This window comes from Pogona vitticeps, chromosome 7 (assembly GCF_051106095.1).
Source record: "Pogona vitticeps strain Pit_001003342236 chromosome 7, PviZW2.1, whole genome shotgun sequence".
NCBI classification, from domain to species: Eukaryota; Metazoa; Chordata; class Lepidosauria; order Squamata; family Agamidae; genus Pogona; species Pogona vitticeps.
In genome coordinates this window covers 24089612-24115365 of record NC_135789.1, presented here as the reverse complement: position 1 = coordinate 24115365, position 25754 = coordinate 24089612, and the positions used below count along the sequence as shown (strand labels likewise).

Genomic DNA, 25754 nt, shown 5'->3' with positions numbered 1-25754 from the left:
GGATTCCTGCCTTGGAGCAGGGTGTTGGACCTCTGAGGCCCCTTCCAAATCCATCTCCAGGCCCTCTCTGCTGTTTTCCTTGTAGCCTGACCCTGATGTGGATGATCTTGGACTAGCCGTACTTTGCCTCCCGGAATCGCCCTGCCTGTTTGATATTTAGACCTTCCTCAGGGTTAGAGCAGTACGACAACGGAACTAATGACTTTGGCCTCTTCTTGAGCCCCGTGTCCAGTTCCGGATACCGCACTTTAAGAAGGGTGCTGACAAACTGGAACACGTTGAGAGGAGGGCAAGAAGGATGATCGGGAGCCTGGAAACCAAGCTCTAGGAGGAAGGACGGCAAGCACTGGGCATGTTTAGCCTTTGAGAACAGAAGACTGAGGGGAGATAGGATACCACTCTTCAAATATCTGAAAGGTATCCATGCAGAGGAGGGGCAAGATCTGTTTTCGATCATCCCAGAGTGCAGGACACGGAACGATGGGCTCAAGTGACAGGAAGCTAGATTTTGGTTGAATATCAGGAAAAAACATTCTAACTGTTAGAGCAGTATGACAGCAGAACCAATTGCCCCGGAAGCTTGAACACTCGAAAGCTGGAAGTATTCAACAGAACATTATAAAACTGCCTGGTAGATATACTGTGGTTTGAATTCCTGCATTGAGCAGGGGGTTGGTCTTGATGGCCTTTTTGAGGCCATTTCAAACTCCATTATTTTATGATTCTATGAACCAGAATGGCTAGAACCTAGACTGCTACCCAACGTTGACTGGGGGGGGGTCTTCCTTCTTTGGCTTTCATGCATGTCTGGCGGGACTCGACCTTGGTTCCAGTTCTCCTTGCCTGGCGCAGCTACTTGTGGTGCAAAACTTGCAGCTGAGACTCAACCCCCTCCCCATGGACAGAAAAACACTTGATGGTGGTTTATTAGCAGAAGTTACAGGCCAGACTCCACTAAGACCTTCTTGACTACACAGCTCACAATTCCCTTATTTAATTTAAAAGAAATTTACCCCCACATTTCCCCACTGGAGTTTGCAAACGTCAGTGGTGAGATAGCTCCCATCCTCAGGATTACTTTCTAAAAGACATTACACATCAAGAAAATGGAAAGAAGCGAGGAGAAGACAACCAACCAACATAGGTCGCTGTTCTCCTCATTGCTCTGTGTCGGGTAACCAGCTGGGATGAAACAACACAAGCACCCTGGTGATTTATTTCTTCCAGATGATTGACAGCTGGGGAGAGCCAAAGGCAGCTGGTATCTCAGCGCGCAGAATGGAGTGTCTGCAGCTCCTCTTGCTTCCTCTTAAGTTTGATGAAACAGTCGGTATTTGGGGATGGCCGAGGGAAGCCAAGACAGCTGGTGCTTCAGTGGATGAAGTGAAAATAGTCCTGCTTCTCTTGCGTCCCTCTCTGGAGTTTCATCTGAGCTTTAAAGGGAGGTGTCCATGGTGCTGAAGTTTGGAGAGCTCCTTAAAGTTCCAGTCAAAACCCTGAGGGGATCCACTGCTCCTGCGGCACTAGAGGTCACCAATCTCTACTGCTCTGGAGCTACGGTAGGTCACACATCAGTTGGGAAGAGATAAAGGAACTTCTGTGTTCAACAGGTATCTTTCTGGAGACTTGAGGCACACAGAGAAGGGGACCTTGCTTTCATATCATCTCCTGATCTTGAGAGAACTCTGCCTGAACCCTGCTGAAACTGGGCTTTGAGTGAGATAAAGCAGTTGCTGGATCCGACCCAGCAAGCCCTTCGCATCCAGACACTCCGCCTTCCCCTATTCTTTGGGCTTGAATCGTTTCATCCCTTTCTGCTTTGTTCGTTTCAGAGACTCGAGCCAAAAAACTCGAAGAAGAGAAAAAGGCAGAGCAGGAGTTGAAGATAGACTGATGGAAAGGGGTAAAAGGGGGGGTAATGAACAGGAAGAAACAGATCTATAATTGCTCGGCATCGTTCCTGGCCGTATCTGCTTTCCCCAGCATCTTTTTTTTCCCCCTTTGGAGAAAAAGAGAAATATTGCCTTTGTTATGCTAATATGCCACTTGTCAGCACAAACTGGAAAGGTCTCTTTCCACACACCACAGCCACCAATTGTGTGAAAGATCCTTTTGGATGAAGGGGTGGAAGTGAAAGTCTTGCAACTCAGCAAGAATGTCTTCTGTGTTCTTTCTGACTCGTCAGCAAAGGTAAAAACTACGCTCCCCGCAACCCTACTCCAGAGTCTCAGGGAGGAAAGTTGTTCTGAAGCTGTTCTAAGAAATCCAGTAATAATGTGGAGTTCACTATACGCTCGGAGCATCAGAAGGCGGTTCCTGGAGGCCTGTTCGTCTTCCCTTGAAGTCTTCTTTTTTGGCTTCCACCCAAGCCCAGTTCTTCCACCAAGGGGAAGCTGGCAGCTCGGAGTGTCGGTGGTGGGATTGATCCTCTCCGGCTTTGTCTCTGAACTCTTGCGACAGCTTTCCAAGGGGGCCAAACCAGGCCTCCAAAAGGGATTCAGCACTTCGGAGAGCACAGGCGAAAACCTGGAGCAGAATCACCCAGTCCAAGGACATCAAATCGCCTGCTTCTGCCTCTTCCACTCCAACCACCCAATCCCCGTCTTTCAAAAAAGTTTCTTTTAAAAAGTAAGGAGTTACCAGCCCATATGTAAAACAGTGGCTAGTTACTCTTAGAGGAACAACGTTTAGAAAGGCAGTCCTTTTCCTTTCACATTTGGCCAAAGCTACTCAACCTACTTTTTAAAGACAAAGAGTGGAAAGAGGTGACCACTTGGCCTTCATACCAACCACATATACCATTCCTTCTCCAACGCTTAGTTATGGCCCTGGAGCAATAATGGAACTGCCAAAGATCCTCAAGTGTAAGGAGACCCAGGCAAAGACCATCCACACTTTTGTATTTTCAGTCGCCTTACAAAGGTGAGAAAGCTGGACCCTTAAGTAAAGCGGGCAGTGCTGGAGGAGAGCTTTGAGAATGCCCTTGACTGCCTGAAAGATAAACACGTATGTCCTTGATCAAATCAAGCCTGAACAGTCTCTGGAAGCCAAGGGATGACCCTGGAGCAGTCCTAGACAAGGTTCACAAGAAAAGACAATCGTGGTGGGAAAAGTAGAAGGCGGCAGGAAAAGAAAAAAGCTGAATAGGAGATGAATTGACTTTATAAAGAACCCCATGGTCTTAAGTTTGCAGGGCTGTTAAGGGTAGGACCTTTTTGAGCGTGTGCATTTACCTCAGCTATTCAGACCCCGGTTTGGTGCTTTGGAAACTCACACTCCTCACCTCAGACAAACCTGGAGTCCATCTGATTTGACCCTGGGTCCCAAATCTAAACCGTGGCTTTCACACGTGGCTTCTAAGGTTGCCCTATCCAGATCATTCGTCATCCTGCACCTTCTCCCCCTCCTTGACAGGGAAGCATTAAATACCAGACTGATATTTCTCTGGTCTATTTTTTTTCCGTTGGTGGCCCTGTTTTAAAATGTCAGCATGTCCTCTCGGTTTCGTGAAAAACCCCACTCAAACTCTCCTGGGGGGGGGGAAAGCCTGTGAGTTTTTAAAGAACGGTTTGGGGAGGGAGAGACAAGGAAAAACTATTTTGAAGCTTGGGTTCTTCCCTTGCGTATTCCGGCTCCTAGTCTCTTCTGCGGTGAACTTTCCATCTCAAGGACAGGACTCAATCCCAAGCTTTTAGCGGCTGTCGGTGGGGTGGTACCTCAGAGCAAAACCTGTTTATGCTCTTACTATTTAATGGTGCAAAACAATCCATTTTACAGCAATGATTAGCCGGCTAATGGTCTGCCAGGGCTCCTCATATCAAAGAAGTGACAGATGGATCTGACAGCATAATTAAGTCACTAAGAGTGTCATAAATTGCCTTACGGCCATAAATAATGGGAGCCTGACAAAGAAGGCTGATCAACAGAAATTCCAGCTGGCCAGGGGTTCGGGCACAGGACTCAATTGAGGCCATGATCTCCTGGGCATCGACTGCATGATGAGACTCCCATAGCCTGAAAAAGAACACATTTAGGAATGGGATTTTGAAATGTATTGGACTACAAGTCCCATAATTCCACATCCTAAGATTTCAGCCTGACGTACATACACCTTACAGACCTAAATGTGGCTCACCCGGGAGAAAAGGCCTAAAAGTTTTGAAATTTAGCTAGGCCTGGCTCCACTCTTGCTTCCTGTTCAGGGTGTTCCCAGCTAGCACTGGGGCAGGAACAGGAAGCTTCTGGTGGAGCTAGGCCTAGCTTAGCACCCCCCCTCAATAGCATTACAATTTAGGCCTTTTCTCCCAGGTGAGCCACATGTATGTGTCTGCAAGGTGTCTGAAAGTCAGGCAGAACTCCCAGAATGAAAAATTGTGGAATTGGTAGTTCAATAAATCCAAAAATCTTACCCTTAAACGCACCCTGTCCCTTAGATTTGCAATAATATACCATGATTCAGTGATGATCAACAGCAGTGTCTGTTGCTTAAATGATTGTTTCCAAAGGGATCATGACACACCGCACGGCACCCCAGCTTTGGCCAAAAACAGATAAACAGAAAACCTGTCATTGATGGCAAGGTGTCATTGATGGCTTAGGTGGAGCAACTGTGGTCTTGCTGCAGGGTCCCCAGATTTAGAGGGCAATAAAACCTCAGGATGAAGCTACTAGGGAGTGTTAGGAAATTAAACATTTTGCGGCATTATGTAGGTTCATATTCCTGCAAGCATAAGCTTTTTTTTCTTTCTTGGGGGTGCGGGAACGTCACCTTAGAATCATAGAATAGTGAAGTTGGAAGGCGCCTCTTAAGGCCATCAAATCCAACTCCCTGCTCAGTGGAGGAATACAAATCAAAGGAGATCCGCCAGGTGGTTGTCTACATTTCTCTTGAATGCCTCCAGTGCCTCTGAAGGTCCCGTTGTCGTACTGCGCTAACACTTCAGAAGTTCTACCTTCTCTTCCTCTTTTTCCATGGGAGCTTCGCACACCTATGCCCCAAGGCAGAGGAAGCAGGAGAAGGTACCACTGTCCCCAAGTTCAACGTTGCTAGCCACATCTCTGCTTGGTGGGGCCCATCAGATGCCACACAATGGCCCCAAATCTTTAAATAATAAAAAAGAGGAAAGAAACTACAGTGGTGCCTCGCTAGACAGTTACCCCGCGTGACAGTTTTTTTGGCTAGACATTGACTTTTTGCGATCACTATACCGATTCGCAAAACAGTGATTCCTATGGAGGAATTTTGCTGGACAATGTTTGGTCCCTGCTTCGCAAACCAATTTTCGCTAGACAATGATTTTGACAGCTCCCTCCATGCTCGCAAAATGGGGTTTTTTGGGACCTAAGCTTCGCAAGACAGCTATTTAAACAGCTGATCAGCGGTTCGCAAACCGGCTTTCCTATGGCCGATCTTCGCTAGACAATGACGATTCTTCCCCATTGGAACGCATTAAACAGGTTTCAATGCATTCTAACGGGGAAATGCTTTTCGCTAGACAATGATTTTGCTAAACAGCGATTTCAGTGGAACGGATTATCATCGTCTAGAGAGGCACCACTGTAGATATTTTGGCATTCTCTTGACTAGCCTCTATCTTAGTCCATGTTTTCCAACTGTGCTGCTCTCCAATGCTCAGAGGAAGAGTAGGTTCATTCGCTGACTCTGGGATTGATCCTTCCCCTTTACAGGGGTGTAGTATTCTCTACTTCTCCCTCAAAAGGCGGAAAGTCTACAGCATCAGCCATGACAAAAGGATTCAGACTCATCCTCCTGAGACGGTCATGACACTGACAGACGTTCAAGTCTATCCCTTGATTCTCAAGATTATTTTTTTCCCCTCACTCCTCGTCAACAGAAATATACGTTGCCCAGACTTGTCAAGCTGACCTTCTTGAGGATGACGGGAACATGTCGTGACAGTCTCATGAAGCTTGCTGGGTAACCTTCGCTGTTTGGGGGCAATGCCAATAAACCAAGGTCAAGTGCTTGACAGACTTCATGAGAAGCCAAGAAAAATCTGGAAGACGCAGCCAAAGGGGGAAGCCACTTAAGATAAGAAGCATCCAAGAGGGATCAGACCAAACACTGGTCTTCTTCAACCCGCTGATTTCTAAAGCTGGCCAAAACAAAGGCTCCCCAGAAAACCAAAGTCTGGATATGAAATTTATTGCTGTTTACTCCCCACCAAAGTGATCACCAGGGCTGTCTCCGTTCTGTAGAGGTTTAGAACTGCTGGATAGCTCGGTGATTTAAGCATCTGGCTGCAGATCAAGAGGTTGTGGATACAGGAGTCCTACTGTAATTGGGGAAAAATCAGCTTCCATCAGTGATATTTTCTTTTCAACTTCCAGTTTGATGTCCTAACATATGTCACAACAAGAAGAGCAGGAAAAGTAGTTTAGCAAACCCACAGTCCCTTGCGTGTCACGGACTTTGGCTGGATTTTTCGGCAGATGAACCAAGGAGGGGTGCAATTGGCCTTGAAAGAATTGCAATGGAGTTACTTGGAGGAGGGAGAGTCTTAAGAACAGGGGAGAAACTGCAGGAGATAACCTCGGTTTTAGCATGTCTGGGGAAAAACCTTGGCTGGCGGAGAGGGGAAAAATGAAGCATTGCATCACAGACTGGAAGGGACAGCCACGCTCTCTATGGCACTTGGAAACCATTCTGGGCGAACACAACCAGCCAGCTCATTTCATTAGCCCCCCTCCGTTGACGTGCGAGACTCAATATTATCTCAGCCAGGGAAGGACGGATAAGTTGTCAGCGGGCAGACAAATTACCGAGCCCATATCTCTGGAAGCTTGTTAATCAGGCAGGAATAATGGCAAATATGAGCGGCATTGATGGATGCAAACACCAGCGATTGCTACTTAATAGTCATAATGAACTGTTTACATCGGGGCTGAGTCCAGTGAGCTCCAGCTGAAGCACAAAGGGCTGCTGGAGGTTCTGCCAACAGGAAAGGATTCTTCATTGATTTGACATGAGCAGGTAGCTACAGACTCGTGGGATTTGTAGTCTTGGGCTGAGAAACAGCGGGCTGTCTCCAAAGGCCTGTGTGTGAGTGTGAAGGATGTGATCATCACACAGGTTTTCCTCTGTGCTCAATGGAAAATGTAATGGGGGTATATTATTTCAGATCTAGGTTTATTGGGCTATGCCACGTCCATAGCCCAATAAAAACATTCTTTAAAAAATAATTGTGTCTGAGCTGTTCATTTAAAAAAATGTTATCAGCCACTAAGGACAGGATTTTCATATTTCTGGGACTACAGATCCCATAATTCCCCATTCTGGGAGTTCTACCTGATTTGCGCACACCCGAATGGGACTCACCTGGGGAAAAGGCCTTAACCGGAAGGCTTTAAAGTTGAGCTAGGCCTAGCTCTGCCTAAATTTCCTGTTCCTGCCCCAGGGTTAGCTGGGACAGGAAGCTAGACTCTTACGGGAGAGCTATTAGGGCAGAGGGAGGGAAGACGATAGTCCCAGGATGTAAAAAATACTGTATAATGATTTCCATTCCAGGATAAAATGCCCAACATGTTTCAGCCTATCAGCATTCTTCAAGGGTGTGTTTATTCAACTCTAATTAAATTATTTAACTCTGATTCTTTTTCTGTTTATCTGAGCTGTGACCAGCTCTACTCAATCAGTTTTGGAATCATCATCATCATCATCATCATCATCATCATCATCATCATCATCATCATCCCTCATGTGGGACAGAAAGGTAATGTGTTACCTATGAAAGCTGAGATGGTGTAGCAGAGGATAGAGTGAGAGGATTCAGAAGACTTGGGTTCAAATCCCCACTCAGCCATGGAAATTCATGGAGGGAGTGGCAGTGGTAAAACCACAGCCCTTGGGCCTCTCACATGCTTCTGGGTTGCCTAAGTTGGGACCGACTTGATGGCACAGAATGATGATGTCACCCCCGTGTGAACCATGCCAGTCAAGTTCAGCTGAGATCAGACCAGTCCAGGTTGTAACCCAAGCATTAAAGGAACTTGGGTTCAGAGGACAGAGTGCTGTCCTCTGAAGATGCCCATGGCCACAGAGACTGGCAAAATGTTAGGAAGAACAACCTTCAGAACACGGCCAAAGAGCCCAAAAAACCCACAACAACCATTAAAGGAACTGTCCAGAGTGCTGAACATCTTGGATTTCAGGAATGTTTGGACCAAAATCCAGAAGGAGACCACCACCTCCACAAAAGCAGGGCCACCAACACCAAAGGGTCAAGGCAGGGAACTCAGAAAGCACCACAGATACCCTCCACCCACTTAAAAGGTAAAAGGTAAAGGTTCCCCTTGACAATTTTTGTCCAGTCGTGTTCGACTCTAGGGGGCGGTGCTCATCCCCGTTTCCAAGCCATAGAGCCAGCGTTTGTCCGAAGACAATCTTCCGTGGTCACGTGGCCAGTGCGACTTAGACACGGAACGCTGTTACCTTCCCACCAAGGTGGTCCCTATTGATCTACTTTCGAACCGCTAGGTTGGCGGGAGCTGGGACAAAGCGACGGGAGCTCACTCTGTCGCGTGGATTCGATCTTACGACTGCTTGTTCTTCTGACCCTGCAGCACAGGCTTCTGTGGTTTAGCCCACAGTGCCACCACGTCCCTTAAGCCCATTGAGCATGGGCAATGTTTTGGAGGACATGGCAAAGTCCCACCTGACACTTGACGGCGTAAAGCAAACACTCACAGCTTGTGAATTCAGGACCTGAAACACACCTCTCTCTCTCTCTCTCTCTCCTGCATCACTTTACCTTTAGAAGGTTCCCTTGCCATTTTTAATGTGACTGGCAGGGGGCATTTATTTAAAAGGCAGCACATTAAAAATATGCAAATAAGTCCAGTAACTGCATCCCCATACTCTGAGGGCTAAGCCCTAAATGTCATCCTTTTTATGTACTACAGTGTTTTACGGCTTTCTTTAGGGGAGGAAATACTTTAACTAAAGAGCGTGGCAAATCTTTAATCTGTAGATATATAAAAAAAATAACTGCAGCAATCATGCTTGTTTTATTGGGTTAAAATATGTCCTGATCTGGGTAGGAGGGAAGCAGAGGAGAAATATCAGGAAACAAAAGAGGAGTAGCAGTGAAGATGTGGACCATAATAATATTTAGAATGAGGATAAGACAAAACTGCTCACAGTGTTTTCAGTATTGTTCTGCCTCCTTTTGACTGCTTTCCAGTACTCCTTTATTGCTCATCTGTCATACTGATCTGGCCTTCATAGGCCTTTCATAATGTCACTGTATCTATCAAACCCCATATAAACAGCATCTTCTCCTGAGCATACATAGTTCTTTCTTCTCTTTACCAAAAACATGGGGTCCTACATCCCACTATTTTTTTTCTGGAAGCCAAGATGGTAAAATGGAGGCTGTCTTATTTTGGTCACATCATGAGGGGATAAGATCCTGCAGGAAAGACAATAATTCTAGGAAAAGTTGACGGCAGCAGGAAAAGAGGAAGAGCAAATACAAGATGGATCAGCTCCCTAAAGGAAGCCACAGCCTTCAGTTTGCAAGAGCTGAGCAGGGCTGTTAATAATACAAACATTTGGAGGTCAGTCAAGAATAAGGTCATCCTTAAATAGAAAGAGCCATAACAGGCTATAACAAGTTTGTTCATTTGTCTTCAAAAGGATGATGGTCAACTGATAAACTGTATGTTGATGGATTCTTATTCCCATCACCCTTGATCAATGGCTCTACTGCTTTGCAGATATCCTGGAGTGCCAGAATGATAAGTTACACATGCACTGGTAACATCCCATATAGATTACTGCAATGCGCTTTACGTGGGGCTGCCTTTGAAGATGGTCCGACGACTGCAACTGGTTCAGAATCGAGCGGCGCGGCTGGTGAGTGGTGTGGCCGCCAGGGAACATATCAAGCCGATTCTCTTTTAAGTTACATTGGCTACCAGTTGCTGCCCGGGCCCAATTCAAAGTGCTTGTTTTGACATATAAAGCCCTAAACGGCTTGGGCCCTGGATACCTGAAGGACCGCCTCCTTCCATATGAGCCTACCCGGCAGTTAAGATCTAGCCAGGGGGCCCTTTTGAAAGAGCCATCCCTCAAGGAGGTAAGAGGGATCGCTTGCAGACAAAGGGCCTTTTCGGCAGCTGCCCCCAGACTATGGAATGCCCTCCCGACTGAGATTCGTCTGGTGCCGACGTTGATGACATTTCGGCGCCAGGTCAAAACCTTCCTGTTCCAGAAGGCTTTTAACTGAAATAATATTAACTGGGGGTCTGATGGCAATTTTATATATATTTTAATTGTATTTTAATTGTACATATCTTTATTGTATTTTAAATGCTGTAAGCCGCCCAGAGACCTTTGGGTAGTGTGGGCGGCATATAAATTAAATAAATAAATAAATAAATAAAATAAATAAGCAAGTGGGTCCAATATCAAATCAAATCAAGCCTGAAGGTAATTAGGATGAAACTCAGGCTGAGTGAGGGTAAATCATGAGACAGCAGGATTCTCCGGAAATTCTTCCACGATGCTGGGAAAGGCAGATAGCAGCAGGAAGAGAGGAAGACCCAATACGAGAGGGACTGGCTCCCTAAAGGAAGCCACAGGCTTGAGTCTACTGGAACTGAGCAGGGCTGTTGCGGTATGGGACATGTTGGAGATTGCTCCTTCATAGGTTCTCCATGTGTTGAGGGCAACTTGGCAGCATGTAACAACAACAACAACAACATGCTCCCCCAGGCATCAGGATTGAGGGATAAGACTGTCCTGCTCACTCAGCGCATAATGTGAGCAAGGTTGGAGTGCACGCCTGTGCAACATGTTCATAAAAAGATGGGTTCTTGGTGACCAGAATCATATCACAGCAGGATCCCTGCATCCATGGGAGACACTATCACGCTCACGGATGCTGAAAAACACAGATTATAGCAGACACTATTATAATAGTGGAGGAATCCAAAACTGGAATTAAGATTGCTGGAAGAAATATCAACAACCTCCGATATGCAGATGATAACCATTCTGATGGCAGAAAGTGAGGAGGAATTAAAGAACCTCGTAATGAGGGTGAAAGAGGAGAGTGCAAAAAACAGTCTGAAGCTCAACATCAAAAAAACTAAGATCATGGCCACTGGTCCCATCACCTCCTGGGAAATTGAAGGGGAAGATATGGAGGCAGTGACAGATTTTACTTTCTTGGGCTCCATGATCATTGCAGATGGAGACAGCAGCCACGAAATTAAAAGACGCCTGCTTCTTGGGAGGAAAGTGATGACAAACCTCGACAGCATCTTAAAAAGCAGAGACATCACCTTGCCAACAAAAGTCCAAATAGTCAATGCTATGGTTTTTCCTGTAGTGATGTATGGAAATGAGAGCTGGACCATAAAGAAAGCTGACCGCCGAAGAATTGATGCCTTTGAATTGTGGTGCTGGAGGAGACTCTTGAGAGTCCCCTGGACTGCAAGGAGAACAAACCTATCAATTCTAAAGGAAATCAACCCTGAGTGCTCACTGGAAGGACAGATCCTGAAGCTGAGGCTCCAGTACTTTGGCCATCTCATGAGAAGAGAAGACTCCTTGGAAAAGACTTTGATGTTGGGAAAGTGTGAAGGCAAGAGGAGAAGGGGACGACAGAATGAGATGGCTGGACAATGTTACTGAGGCAACCAACATGAGTTTGATGCAACTTTGGGAGGCAGTGGAGGATAGGGGAGCCTGGCGTGCTCTGGTCCATGGGGTCACGAAGAGCTAGAAATGACTAAACGATTAAACAACAACAAATATATATAGTGTGGTCCCCCAAGTGGACAATTCTGGTAATGACATTGTAGAAATATATTTCTCCAGCAAATGCTATCCATAGCATGGTCTCTTGCTCCCTCTAGTGGCCAGCTTTGTGGAAGGCATTATTAAAATATATATTTTGGGGATTTTTCTTCCTTTCTTTTTTTAACATTTCCAGACTGTGGATAAGTGAATCAGTGGATACTGATCCTGCAGATAAGGGGGTCCTACTGTACTCTTATAACCAAACCATGTCACTCTTAGTGGTATGTTACCTCTAGCTAAGACGTTGTCGTTTACATTCCTTGTCGTGTGACAGCTGCGTGATGTGGTACATGCGGTGAAATACACGCATCAGCATCTTCACTAGGAGAAATTAACGGTTGCCGTTTACAGCATTTGACTTCCTCTGGCATGTTCAATAAATAAGATTTCCATTGGTATTTAACCAAGAGAGCCACAGAGTTCATTCAAAAACACGATTTCCTGGCTCCTTGGAGAAAAAATTGAAAAGCGAAGACCGCTGTTTATAAAGATCCCCTCTCTCTACCCTTGCTGTTTCCCGCAAGCATCTGAAGCGTAGAATATTGCAATGTGTTCCGTCCAGCTTCTGAGCCCCTGCAAATTTCCGTTTTTCTCTATCTACAGTTTTCCTTCACGCTCAGTGTGCGGCAACGAATCGTGGGGCTTCCAGCAACGTTAGGCTTCACGCTTAAGACATCGAGACCCCAAATCTCTACTTTGAAGCTTGTCCGGTAGGTTCCCTCAGGCAGGCAGAAGCCACGGCGAAGCAGCTGTGGCCAGCCCTTAATTCCAGAAAAACTGCTGCTATCCCGTTTTTTAAAAATCTCAAATCTTTCCCTCAACGCAGACCTTGAGGGACGGAGCTAATTTTCTCTTCCTCTCTCACACAAATCTACACTGACCTTCAAGCTTGCAGAGAGCGCATGCAGCAACCAAGAGCGAAAGGGTAGAAAAATGGAATTGCGGTGTCCGCCCAAACGAGAACAAAGGCACTAGAAATTAACTTGGGCTAAAAGATCAGGGTGGGACGTGGTGGTGCTGTGGGCTAAACCGCAGAAGCCTCTGTGCTGCAGGGTCAGAAGACCAGCAGTCGTAAGATCGAATCCACACGACGGAATGAGCTCCCGTCGCTTTGTCCCAGCTCCTTGCCAACTTAGCAGTTCAAAAGCATGCAAATGCGAGTAGATAAAGGTAAAAGGCATTCCCTAGTCACACTGGCCACCTGGCAATGGAAACTGTCTTCGGACAAGCGCTGGCTCTACGGCTTGAAAACAGGATGAGCACTGCCCCCTAGAGTCGGACACAAGTGGACTAAAAATGTCAAGGGGAACCTTTACCTTTACCTAAAAGATCAGGGTATTTATTTAAATTTAACAGGACTTTCAAGAACAGGGTAACTAACGAACCATTTTGGTTTCTACCTTACAGATCCCTAAACGTGGGTCCCCTGGGAGAAAGGCATCAACTGGAAGACTTTGAGGCTTAGCTAGGCCTAGCTCTGACTAGCTTCCTGTTCAGAAAGGAAATTCCCAGCTAGCACTGGGGCAGGAAGAGGATGCTTGGGCAATGCCAGGCCTAGCTTAGTCTCGTCTTTCAGTTGAGGCCTTTCTCACAGGTGGGCCACATTGAGGTGCCTGTCAGACGGGACTCCCAGAATGGGAACTTAATAGGATTCGTAGTCTAAGCAATCTGAAAACCTCGTCTCTCATGAGTGCCTCAATGAGCTCACGCTTCGTTGGTTAAAGAACATTGGCACACATTTTAGAAATTGATAAAATGCCTTTGCATCTTTCTCAGACAGGGGTGTCCTCTCCAGTGAATCGTTCGCCCTTTGATGGAAAACATCTCAAGACTTGGAAATGTGCAGATTTCTGGCATCCGATCAACTCCAGTTCCGTGATCCATCTGGGAGTCAGTTTGTGGTTTTGTTTGCAAACCCTTAAACGAACGAATTGTCGCACATCGCCATCATCATCACCACTGAACTATCCAGCAGTTCTATAATAATCATCACCTTAGAACAGCAGAGCTGGAAGGGACTCGACAGAACATCAAGTCCAACTTTTGTCCCAGTGGGGAATCGAACTCCCAACTTCTGGCTCCGGATACCTAATTCGTGGAGTTATCCAGCAGTTCTCATGCCTCCTTTGGTCATGTGATTTGGGCTGAGCCGGTCGCTGCCATTCTAGCTCTTGACTATTTCCATGGGTGGCAATGAAGCCCTTTTCTATGCCCCCCTTTTAAAAAACAACACAATGCCGAGCAGAAAAGAAAGGAGCTTCAAGAGGAGCCAAGAATAGAAAGAGGGGATGCGAAAGGTCATATTACATCTTTGTTGGTGCTTTTCCCAAACACGTTTTTGAAATCGGCCTCTCTAAAGGAAGCAAGTCGCTGTTGAGCGGCTTTTGACCCTGCGAAGCGCGTGCAACTTCAACCCTCACCTCCCTGGTGTTCACAGCCTATATTTAGGCATTTCTGTACAAGTGGGATGGCTTAGATGAGCTGCTGGTGTCAACAGAATGTGTCTGTGACCCTTTCGAAGCTCAATGAAAAAACACAGCAGGTGGAAATCGGCAGCTGCCTCTCCTGCGATCAAAAACTCTGAAAGCATTTTGATAGGTGCATCATTTAAAAGGGGTGAGCATAGCAGGAGGCTTCAAATTTTTACATTTTTTTTTAAAAGGACTGTGGGATGGAACAGCCCGGGGGATCTATTTACCTGTCGATTTGGGCATTTTGTTTGGGAAGAAACGAGAACTGTAAATTTATTTATTTTATTCCACGGATACTCTGTCCTGGCTCAAAGCAGAGCAGGCAGCCATCTTTTCTCCCCCTATTTGGCCCTGATGAGGGAGGTTTCGACAGCCTTCCTAGCTCAAGGTCCCCCAGTGAATTCCACGGCAGGTGGAGATTTGAACCCAAGTTGCTTGAGCCCTCCCCTATCCTTTAGCCACTATGCTGTACTGTCTTTCCAGCATTCTAATGTTAGGAAGGAAGGGTTTAGGGAATACTCATCCATTTTCTTGTCTTCTCGCCAAACAGAGGTGATTTGACACTGGAGAAAATTAAGATTTTTCTCTGTTGTTCGTAAACAAAAAAAAATCAGTACAGTTCAGGGGTGTAAGCATCTGGCTTTGGAGTCAGAAGTCAGGGGTTCGATTCCCCCATTGGGTCTCTTTGGCAGGGGCTGGACTTGGTGACCCGTAGGGTCCCTTCCAGCTCTGCCGTTCTAAGATGATGATGATAGAATTGCTAGATCACTCTGTGGTTTAAGCATCTGGCTGTGGAGCCAGAGGTTGTGAGTTCGAATCCTCGCTTTGCCTCCTAGGAGAAGAACCAGCCTGGGTGGCCTTGGGGCAAGCAGCACAGTCCCAGGGCTCCCCCTTGAGGAAAGGAACGGTAAAGCACAACTAAGTCTTCTCTACCTGAAAAGGACCGCATGTGACCGGTAACCCAAAGGGTTGCATTTGGGATCAAAGCCCTGGGCCTACCCCCAAACGTCAACTCTCTACGGGGCTTTTCTGAGCCTCAAAAAAGTTTTCCCTTGCAGTTGCTCTTTTTCCTCGCTAACTCAGCCTCTCACATAATTGCTCTCGGTCTCCGAGGATCTGAGCGAGGATTTATGTAACACGCCAAGCAAGAGAGAAAGCAGCTATTTGAAAGGCTGCATCCGGATATAAGAACTTAATGCGACACCAGCCTTGGGGAAAATGAATTGAAATCCTCCGGTGATGTTTACGCAAAAGTCTCCGGGTTGTTGCACGAACCTCTACTGGTGTCCCCCCCCCCCCCCCGTTTCCTTCCTGATAGGGAAAGGAACCTTGTCTTCCGGCAACTGGCTCGTTCCTTCTCTTTCTCATTATGCTTTCCAGTTTTACCTTGAGGGGGAATTTGAAAAGCAGCTGGTACATCTAAGCAGTTAGGAGATGAAGTGAGGATCGGGAGAGTTTTATATGTCACACGTACACACACACACACACCCGCATACACACCTCCCATCTGCTGGCAGTGGCGTGAGGTTTCCACAGAGATCTGAGCTCCCACACCTGACAGGTTTCAAGAAAACGTCTCTCGGCGGTTGTCAAACGAATGAGGTTGATGGAGTTTTCTGGACCGGCTGGGATTTGGCGTGATTTACTTACAGAGAGTAAGAGGTTTTAGGAGCGCTTTCTATTTTCTGTTCCTCCTGGGGAAGATGGCAGGGAGCAGGAGAAACCTTCTGTTCTGCTCACCCCAGAGCTACATCCATGCTGCCTGAGAGCTGTCCTTGGTCCTGAAGAATGTGTGGCCTTTGCTGGATAAATAACAGACAAAGGTGTGAAGGGTCGCCTTGAAACTCATAGCTCTAGACCAGTGCTGAGGGCAGAGGGCAGGTCCCTCGGCCGTGCAGAATGTCATGTATCAGGTGGAGAAGGCAGAGCAAATGAGGAGGAGATTCCTACAGGACCAAGGACAGCTCCAGGCTGATACAGACGTTGCTCCAATAAGGCAAATCAAAAGCAGCAAGAGAGGGGCCGACCCAACCATGAAGCAAGAAAGGGCAGAACCTCAGGTAGCCGGTCTGAAGCATCCCCTGAGAGCAGCAAATCCTTAGTTCTTTATTTTGGCCCTGTTTTCGTGTCACAACCAGGCATTGGGAGAGGGTTTTATTTTATTTATTTGGTGGGATCTTCTTGTGCCAAAACAATGGGGCTGGATTGGGGTTGGTCTGCATGCCAAAAAAAAAAGTGGGGTAGGCTCCGAGGAACACTTAAGAGCCACAAGGTTTACAAAAGATCCCCCTCCGGGTGGAGACGGGAAACCGCTAGAACTGGCCTGCTGGTGTGGATCAAGGCAGCTGCCTGCATTCCAGAGCTCTCCTTGGGTGTGCCACCCATATTCTAAATTTATCAACACCGTTTCTAAAATATGCTGAGCAGGAAACTCCTCCAGCCCTATCAAGGCGTCTCCCCACCACCCAAGCTTCCATCATTTCATTCCCACCCCTTCCCTTCCCCTCCATGGCCAATGTGGAAGCTGCGAAGTCTGCGCTCTGCCCCACTCCCAACTTGCCACCTTCAAAGCGAGGGGGGGGACCCGCCACTCGCAGGATTAAACCTCAGCTGGCCGGGTGCCGATAAGGAGAGGGTACTAGCAACCTTTCTGTAGAGAAAGCTCAACAGGCATAGCTTATATGATAATCTCCATTTCCTGGTCTTCTCATAAACTTGCTTATTAAAGCTCGGGTATCCTAGACAGAAGGGACGTGGTGGCGCTGTGGGCTAAACCGCAGAAGCCTGTGCTGCAGGGTCAGAAGATCCAGCAGTCGTAAGATCGAATCCACGCAACGGAATGAGCACCCGTCGCTTGTCCCAGCTCCCGCCAACCTAGCGGTTCGAAAGCATGCAAATGCGAGTAGATAAATAGGGACCACCTCGGTGGGAAGGTAAACAGCGTTCCGTGTCTAAATCACACTGGCCATGTGACCACGGAAAGATTGTCTTCGGACAAAAAACGCTGGCTCTATGGCTTGAAGAGTGGGATGAGCGCTGCCCCCTAGAGTCAGACACGACTGGACTAAAATTGTCAAGGGGAACCTTTACCTTTACCTATCCTAGACAGACGTTCTTTTCTACAGGAGCCAAAATAGGGTCAGGGATAGACACTTGGGAGGGCCAGAAGTGGTCCTCTACAGAGCTTTGCTGGGCAACAGGTGGTCAAGAAGAAGACAGGCTGGCTGTTGAGAATGAGGGCTTCCAGAAAGACCCAGAAACACCTGGTGCTGAGCTCTTAAGGTTCTTCCTTGGGTACTTTTACAACCAGGCATTGGGAGTGGCTGCAGAATTTGCCTGTGCTGGAGCCATACAGTTGGCCTATATGGCAGTAGTTCCCACTCTTGGGTCCCCATATGTTCTTGGACTAAAACTCCCAGAAGCCTTCACCGCCACCTCTGCAGGCCAGGATTTCTGGGAGTTGTAGTCCAAGAACATTTGGAACCCAAGGTTGGGGGCCACTGCTCTCTGGCCACCTCGCCTACCAGCTGCCTTCCTCTAAAGGAGGACTTCTGCGTGGCAGGAAAACAGAGGGCTAGAGAAGTAGAGGTTGGGGGCCCAGCAGAACTGTCCACCTGCATCAGAAGAAGGGCACCTTTGCCCCCCCTTGACCACCCACCCCACATCTTCAGGTGTGTCAGGCCCTTCCAGGTGGCTCTGCAAGGTTTCCATGAAATTCTGAAACATGTTTCTATGAGGGTTCATGTCAATGCTCTCAAAGGCTTCTGTGTAACAATTAAGTGTCCCGTCCCCCCAATATTAAACCAAAATCTGGCTTCCTGTCACTTGAGCCCACTCTTACTTGTCCTGCACACTGATGCTTGAGAACAGATCCTGCCCCTCCTTTGTAGGACCTACCTTTCAAGTATTTGAAAAGTGCTATCCTGTCTCCTCTCTTTCTTCTTTTCTCAAGGGTGCACATCCCCAGTTCCTTGAGTCTTTCCTCCTAGGGCTTGGTTTCCGGTCCTCTGATCATCCCTTCTTGCCCTCCTCTGAACTTCTTCCTATTTGTCAGCATCCTTTCTTAAAGTGCAGTGTCCAGAACCGGACACAGGACTCCAGACGAGGCTTAACCAATATCTAATGGAGAGGGACTAGAACCTCGTGGGATTTGGAGACTCTGCTTCTGTTCATGCAGCTTAAAATCACATTGGCCTTGTTTTGCAGCCACGTCACACCGTTGGCTCATATTCAGCCTGTGATTAACGATTCCAAGATCCTTCTCACTCGTAGTATTAATGACCCAAGTATTTCCCATCTTGTAACAATGTTTTCCCCTCTAAGTGCAGAACTTTTCAGTTATCCCTGTTCAACTTCATTCTGTCGTTTTCAGCCCAGTGCTCCAGCCTATTGAAATCTTTTTTGAATTTTGTTCCTGTCTCCCAAGGTATTCACTGTTCTGCCTGGTTTTGTGTCATCTGCAAATTTGACAAACATTCTCTTCATGCTGTTTTGTTAGCCAGAAAATATTTTTTATGTTTCAAAAGGCCTTTTGCTTCTCCTATCCTTTTTTTTTTTTTTTGTCCTTTTTATCTAATGTTCACCATTTGTCGTTCTCGTTTTACACTGCTGTGTTAAGCCGATAATGATGGTGCTGTTAAATTTTTCACTTATGTTTTTATGGATGATATTTCTACCTTCGTGTTTGAAGCTGCTTAATTTTGTAATTGAATCAGATGGCGGTATTGTTTTATTGCTGAGCCTGTTCACTGCCTTGGACAGAGTATAATTTAAAGTATAAATCAATACTAATGTGCACTAGCCAGCTGTTTCTGAGAAGCTTTAAAATGCTCTTTAAAAGTAACTTTTTAAAGTAATTAAAACATTACTCAGTACACCAAAAAGTAACGTTGCAATTGCTTGTTACTTTTCTTCCATTGTGAACTTTGTCACAACCTATTACATTACAGAAACAGTAATCAGTTACAGATAATGGGACTATTTCTAACTAGTTACTACCAAATGCAAAGCAGGATTTTCCCTATAGGCAGATGATTGAAAGCGTTCAGTTCTGGATAGTATTCTTGAAGCTTTCCTGTTTGCTGTTGCAGGTAGGTTAATGCAATAAATGAACAGCAGTTAATACAATACTGTACAGTATTACAGAAAGGAAACCTGTTTTCTTGAGCCTTGTGGTGCAGTGGTTAAACTGCAGTACTTCAGTGAAAACTTTGCTTACAACCTGAGTTTGATCCTGGTGAGGCTCAGGTAGCTGGCTCGAGATTGACTCAGCCTTCCAGGGTTGGTTAACTCAATACCCAGCTTGTCAGCGGGAGGTGTCAATGTGTACCGTGCATAATTAAATTATAAACCACTCAGAGAGAGCTTTAAGCATTTGGGGGCAGTATATAAGTAGCACATTTTGATTTGCTTTTGTGTGTGTTCCTGACCTGGAAAACATGGAAATCATCCCGACTTGTTCAAAGTCCTAAACAGAACTCTTGACATGTTCTGAATCTGATTCATGGGAAGGGAATTCTGATCATTCTCCCTTACTGAGTGTGTGCGTGCGCAAGAGAAGGAAGGGATCAAAACCTCCAAAACAAAATCTGTAAGTGGATGAGAGAAAGGATTTTTTTTAAAATTGGATTTGCTTCATTTTTATGGATGGCAGGACACCGGGGGGGGATATTAAAATACAAATTAGCAGCCTCATAATTCAGGTCCACTGAAATCACACTGAAAGATAATCAGCTCTTGGAAAGCGAGCCACCTTTCACTGGCTGTGCTGGTTCTCACAGGAAGCCAGCCAGGGTTAGACCCCATGTACACAGGTTCTGTACAGAACCTGTGCAGAGACATCACCTTGCTGACAAAGGCCCGCATCGTCAAAGCTATGGTTTTTCCAGTAGCGATGTATGGAAGTGAGAGCTGGACCATATAGAGGGTTGACCGCCGAAGAATTGATGCTTTTGAACTGTGGTACTGGAGGAGACTCTTGAGAGTCCCCTGGACTGCAAGGAGAACAAACCTATCAATTCTAAAGGAAATCAACCCTGAGTGCTCACTGGAAGGACAGATCCTGAAGCTGAGGCTCCAATACTTTGGCCATCTCATGAGAAGAGAGGACTCCCTGGAAAAGACCCTGATGTTGGGAAAGTGTGAAGGCAAGAGGAGAAGGGAACAACAGAGAACGAGATGGTTGGACAGGATCATTGAAGTGACCAACGTGAATTTGACACAAATCTGGGAGGCAGTGGAAGACAGGAGGGCCTGGTGTGCTCTGGTCCATGGGGTCACAAAGAGTCGGACATGACTTAATGACTAAAAAACACACAGGTTCTCTTGACAAGTCAGTGGAGTGAGTTGCAAGGTGGTGGGCACTGGGGTGTCTTTGGGGATCAAAGGCTTTTGTTCACACCAAGGGAGACCCCATCCGGTCTCAGTTTTAGCCTAACTTTTGAAGGAGCTTTCCAATGTCCTGAAAGTCATGCTGAATAGGGTTCCACTCTTCCCAGCTTTTCGGTGTCACGTTTGGCTTGTCCCCTTTGCCTTTGCCCAAAAAAGTAAAGATAGGACTTGGGCGGGGGGAGAGAAGGACCCGACTGTCAAAGCCATCCATTTTATGAGTACTCCGAAAAGACACCAGGCTGTCAAGTTGCTCTCCTGTCTAGGGAATTTTTATATTCATGTGGTAAATAAAAGAGACTAATCAAGGTGGCCACATGTTTTCAGCTAGAAAGGGCAACCCTCAGTTTGAAAGACTAGGCCGTCCACATTTGACTTACAGAGAAAAACATGAAAAGGAGGAGGATCAGAGACCTGGAGGTTACCCATCATCCATAGTGAGAGCAGGACCCGGACAGCACACTCAGACACAGACACATGGGTTACCAGATCACTCTTTCCCCCACTCAAGGGAAGCACATTGGACTTCTGCTTAAATTCTTCTTTAAAAAAAATATTGTAATGATTTGTTTGCATATATAAATCGGTGCACGTCAGTTTCGAAATCTCACTGCCTTCTTTGACCTCATTTTTTTGTGATGTGGAAACAACCACCCTCATTTCTATAAGCACCCATGGATCTTGAAACGTCCAATCTCTGAGTGTCTCCAGAACACACCACCCTAATTAATGCTCAGTGCTAATTGCTAGTAGGTACTGTTGCACTGCCCAAAGAAACCCGAGGGTCACAGAAGGAGGAGGAGGTGGGAAAACCTGCTCAGACCTGTCCTGCTCAAGAGGATTTTCTACGTCTGGGATCAGAAAATAGAGGGCAGGGTTCAGTTGCCTGTCATCTCAGGAAGGAGTCAGAGCTGACAGGCGCCCCTGGTTCTTTTCTAGACCACAAAGCTGCTAACCCTAATTTTTTAAATGAAGCCGTCAAGACGATTTGACGGCGTGTCTGCACCGCTCGGGAGAAATCATGTGGAAAAATTGTGTAATTAAAATAATCAAGTGTCAAAACGGGGGGAGGGGGTGACAATCACAATCCGTTGCCTGGATCGAATCAAGAAGGAAGGCTTTCTCTCGCACTCCCTCTCACGCACACTCACAGTCTTGAGCGATGTCTTGCTGAATGTGAGGGGAAAATACAGGTGCTTCTTAGGAGCAGAAATGGGTATCTATAAAATCATAAAATAATGGCGTTCGAAGGGGACTCGAAGGCCACAGAATCTAAACACTGGCTCAGCAGAGGAAATTAAATTGAAGTACATTCCACTCAGCAAGATCTAGAAAGAGACTTCCCAAATCCAGCTATTTCTCACCAAAAACGGAGAGCCAATGCTCAGCCCAGTTTGCTTTGGAATCTCTTGTGCTCCAGTGTCATCACCAATGAAATGGGATCTGGATGCATCTTCTGAAACAATATGGGGATCCCTGATGGGGTGGCTAATTACATATGACCAAACAGGAGGGCATCACCCATGCGTACGTGCGCACCCACACTCAAAATAGGAACAGACAAAGCTTGAAACGGGGGACACCGTCAAAGCAAAAAAATAATCCTTTGAAAGGAGGACTGTTCTCCCTAAAGAAGGACAGGTGGAGGTGAGTAAGGCCACATGTGGTACCTTCTCAGGTATTCTGGACAGAGACATAGCCGGTAAGCTGGTTTTGTCCCTACTATATAAGTGATCAACTTCTGCAGTTTTACTGAACAATTCTGCACCTCGTTCCAGGCACAACAAAAGCCATAGACTCTAAAAACATGTTTTTCTCCCGTCCTTTCCTTCCTTCCAAACAAGAGGCCACTTGAGGTCTACCCCAGTTCTCCAAAAACACAGAGGTTGTGGGACTTCCAACTTACACAAGGCCCAACCAGCATGGTCGAGCGTGAGGAATTCTGGAAAATCTAGTCAATGTTGGAGACACACAGACATACAGACACAGCTTAGGAACGACAATCTACTTCCATATTATAGCCAGGAAAAAAAAATTTAGACAATTTTGTTGATATGTCCATTCCTAAAGGCAAACGAGATCAACAAAACCTTGTGAATTGTTCAAAGGGAATATTTTACTCCATTTCCTTTGAGGTTCATTCTGATAATCCTGAGGTCCCTTCTTTAAATGTTCTCCCTAATTGTCCTTATTTTCCCCAGTCAGATGTTCCTGAGGAATGCTGAAAATATCAACCCAACAAGAAGATAAGGAATGGTTGCCTGGAGGTCCATCATGAAGTTTTTCATGCACATCCTTAACTTGGGAGTCCCCTCTCCTCATTTCTGTCCATCTGTTTGCTCTTAAAGGATGTTGATTTCCAGTCCCACTGGCATAAAAGACCATTTTGGAGCCGGATTGAGACAAGACAAACCCAAGTGATATGTAAGAGAATGGTGTTCAAATTGAGGTGGACCCTCCACAAAGGAGCACCCTTTTCCAAAATGTCCAGAGGAGAATTAAAATAAACCACAGGAGACAAAATGCACCATAGTTTTTATAAATCAAAAACGGCAAGCCCAGTGCAAGCCCAGTCTAGCTTCTGTTGCAGAGTTTTGAAGTTTTGGTTAGATGCTTCTACTTGCATAGCAGAAATGCATGGATTCACAGAGAAGAATTAGCTGCAAGTTCCCCCAGATTAGTTTCCCCCCCCCCTTTTCTTCTCCTCAACTGCCACCTACGGTCTCAACAACTCACTCTGAGACATTCACAGGAGAAAAAATAAAATAAAATAAATAAAAGCCAGTTTCTTTACTTAACAATTGAACAGATCAAACAATATACTGTGCAGCCACAGGCCTCGACATTTACTCCTTTCAACATACTGACTCCAACAGACAAAGAGAGGGAAAGAGCTCAAAAGCAGAGAGGCGGGACTCTCTTTAAAATCAGAGGCAGGGAAGGAACGACTGGTTAATGCTGGATAGATTGACAGTCACTTCAGCCCAGAAAAGTCCCTCCCCACAAAACTTAGTAGAGGCAACATGCGAGGTTGCCATCACTCCCAACAGTTTCTCCAGGTTGGGGCATCCCATCGAATCCAAGCAGAATGAAATATTTTTGCTGGCCCCAAAACTATACATGTTCAGCTCCCTACAATCAGCACATTTTTTAAAAATATTGATATTCCCTGGGGAAAATCTAGCCTCACCCAATGCGGAGGCGACGACCCTTGTATCAGGATAAAACAAAAGTAGAGGATGACCAAGGATACCCCAAGTCATGAGATGGACTTCCCCAGGCCACTTACACAATTACTCACAACCTACTTCCAAATTCCTGCTTCTTACTTCCCAGCCAACATCCTCGGTGCTGCATGGATCTCCTGCCCAAAAACAGCTTCTTGACCGAAAGCCCATTCCATTCCCTAAGTTCAAGACTTATGTACACATAACACATCCTGGGGAAAAACAGAGACTATCCTCTTACCTTTGGGCGGCTTGGGTTCACCTCTAAAGGCATCCACATTCAGCCCTTTAGCAGGAGGGCTGTGTCTCACGGGGCCAGCCGAAAGGTTCCCGGGAACTGTGACGTTTCTCCAGGTCTCGAAGACATAAGCGAAATCTCAGGGTAAGTGGTACTAAAAAAGAAAGAAAGAAAGTTTGGTTTCAGTAAGTGAGGTGGGCTTTCACATCTGGACCTTCACCTCCGGCCAGGCCCAGCTGGCACAAAGACTCATTCTTTACACGTATTTTGCTCATTTGCCTCTCCAACCCTTGCCTGCTTCTCCCCTGCGTCATCACACACACCCTCTTTCTGGTTTCAGCCAGGAAACGTACAACTAATGATTGTGTGCCTTCGCGTCAATTCCAACTTCTAGTGACCTTAGGAAAGACTGACCTCCAAGAGGTTCTTCTCCTCAACAGCCCTCCTGAGGTCTTGCAAAGTCAAGGCCATTGGATTCCTTTGTCAAGTCAAGCTGTCTCGTATTTGGTCCTCCTCCTTTCCTGTTGCCATTGGCCCTTTCTGAGCAAGTGTGATCTTTTTGTGATGTCCCCAAAGTTATGCTAGCACATCGTTTAACTCTAGAGAGGATTCGGGATTGCTTTAACCTAGCAATCCACTTATTTCTCTTCCTGCGGGCCCACAGTAGCCATAACACTCTCCTTTGACTCCACATTGTGAGTGTATTTATTTCCCTTCCCCCTCCCGCAGCTTTCAGAACTGTAGGTACCGACTGGGAACACCATAATAGGAAAGATCCTGGCTGTGGTTTCTAGTGACTCATCCTTTACACCACATGTAGTAAGGCTGATAAATTGGTCACAACGCCTCTCCTTAAAAATCAGTGGTCTATTTGATTCTTTTCTTGAATTCTATTTTTTGTATGGTTTTTCTTTGCAACATTGAGGAAAGCCCTTTAGTGCTAGCTATGAATACTGATGCTTTCTTGAGACTCTTTTGTTCCCATACTGCTGTTGCCTAAAATCATGGGGAGGGGAGAGAGAGAGAGAGTGAGCAAGAATGCCACTAAACTAAACAATCTTTCTCACCTCCCAATTTCGGGGTGTAGGCATCTGTCTCTTTTGTATGAGCTCTCCAGAAGACATTATAGCAACACTGTGGGCTCAAGATTTATTTTTCGTTGCCACCCATGCCAATTATTGCCTAATTAGGCTGCCTTCATTAGTAAATGAGATTAAAATTAGCACCGTTAATTGCCTGCTACATTAAATCAAGGTAAGCATTCAGCCAGGGTAATGGAGATGCGCCAAAGGTGGCTGACAGAGCAAAAGGACCAATATCCATCCTTCCATCCATCGTCTTCTTTCCATTCATGGAGCAAAAAGAGCAGGGAAAAGGCTTTCCCCCCAATTTAATCCACACCCTAACCCTCTATCAAACAATAAGCTAACCACAGACCCAACCCTAAAGCCAACCTTAACCCTACCCTGGCTTTAATTCCCACCCTAATCTTAAAGGTAACCCTAACCCTTTACCCAACCCTTACCTAACCATAAAACAAATCCTGAAGCCAACCTTAGTCTAACCTTAATCCTGATTCCAAACCGAAAACCAACTCTGGC

The 25754-nt window shown here is 46.2% G+C and overlaps 1 long non-coding RNA gene across 1 annotated transcript in view; it reads right to left on the bottom strand.

The window, feature by feature from the left end:
- LOC144584072 (uncharacterized) overlaps positions 1–24302 on the bottom strand; it is a 109205-nt gene extending 84903 nt beyond the window's left edge. The window contains exon 1 of the long non-coding RNA XR_013538104.1: positions 24157–24302. This is a non-coding gene — a long non-coding RNA (uncharacterized LOC144584072). The remainder of the gene's footprint in view (positions 1–24156) is intronic.
- Between the last annotated feature and the right edge of the window lie 1452 nt (positions 24303–25754).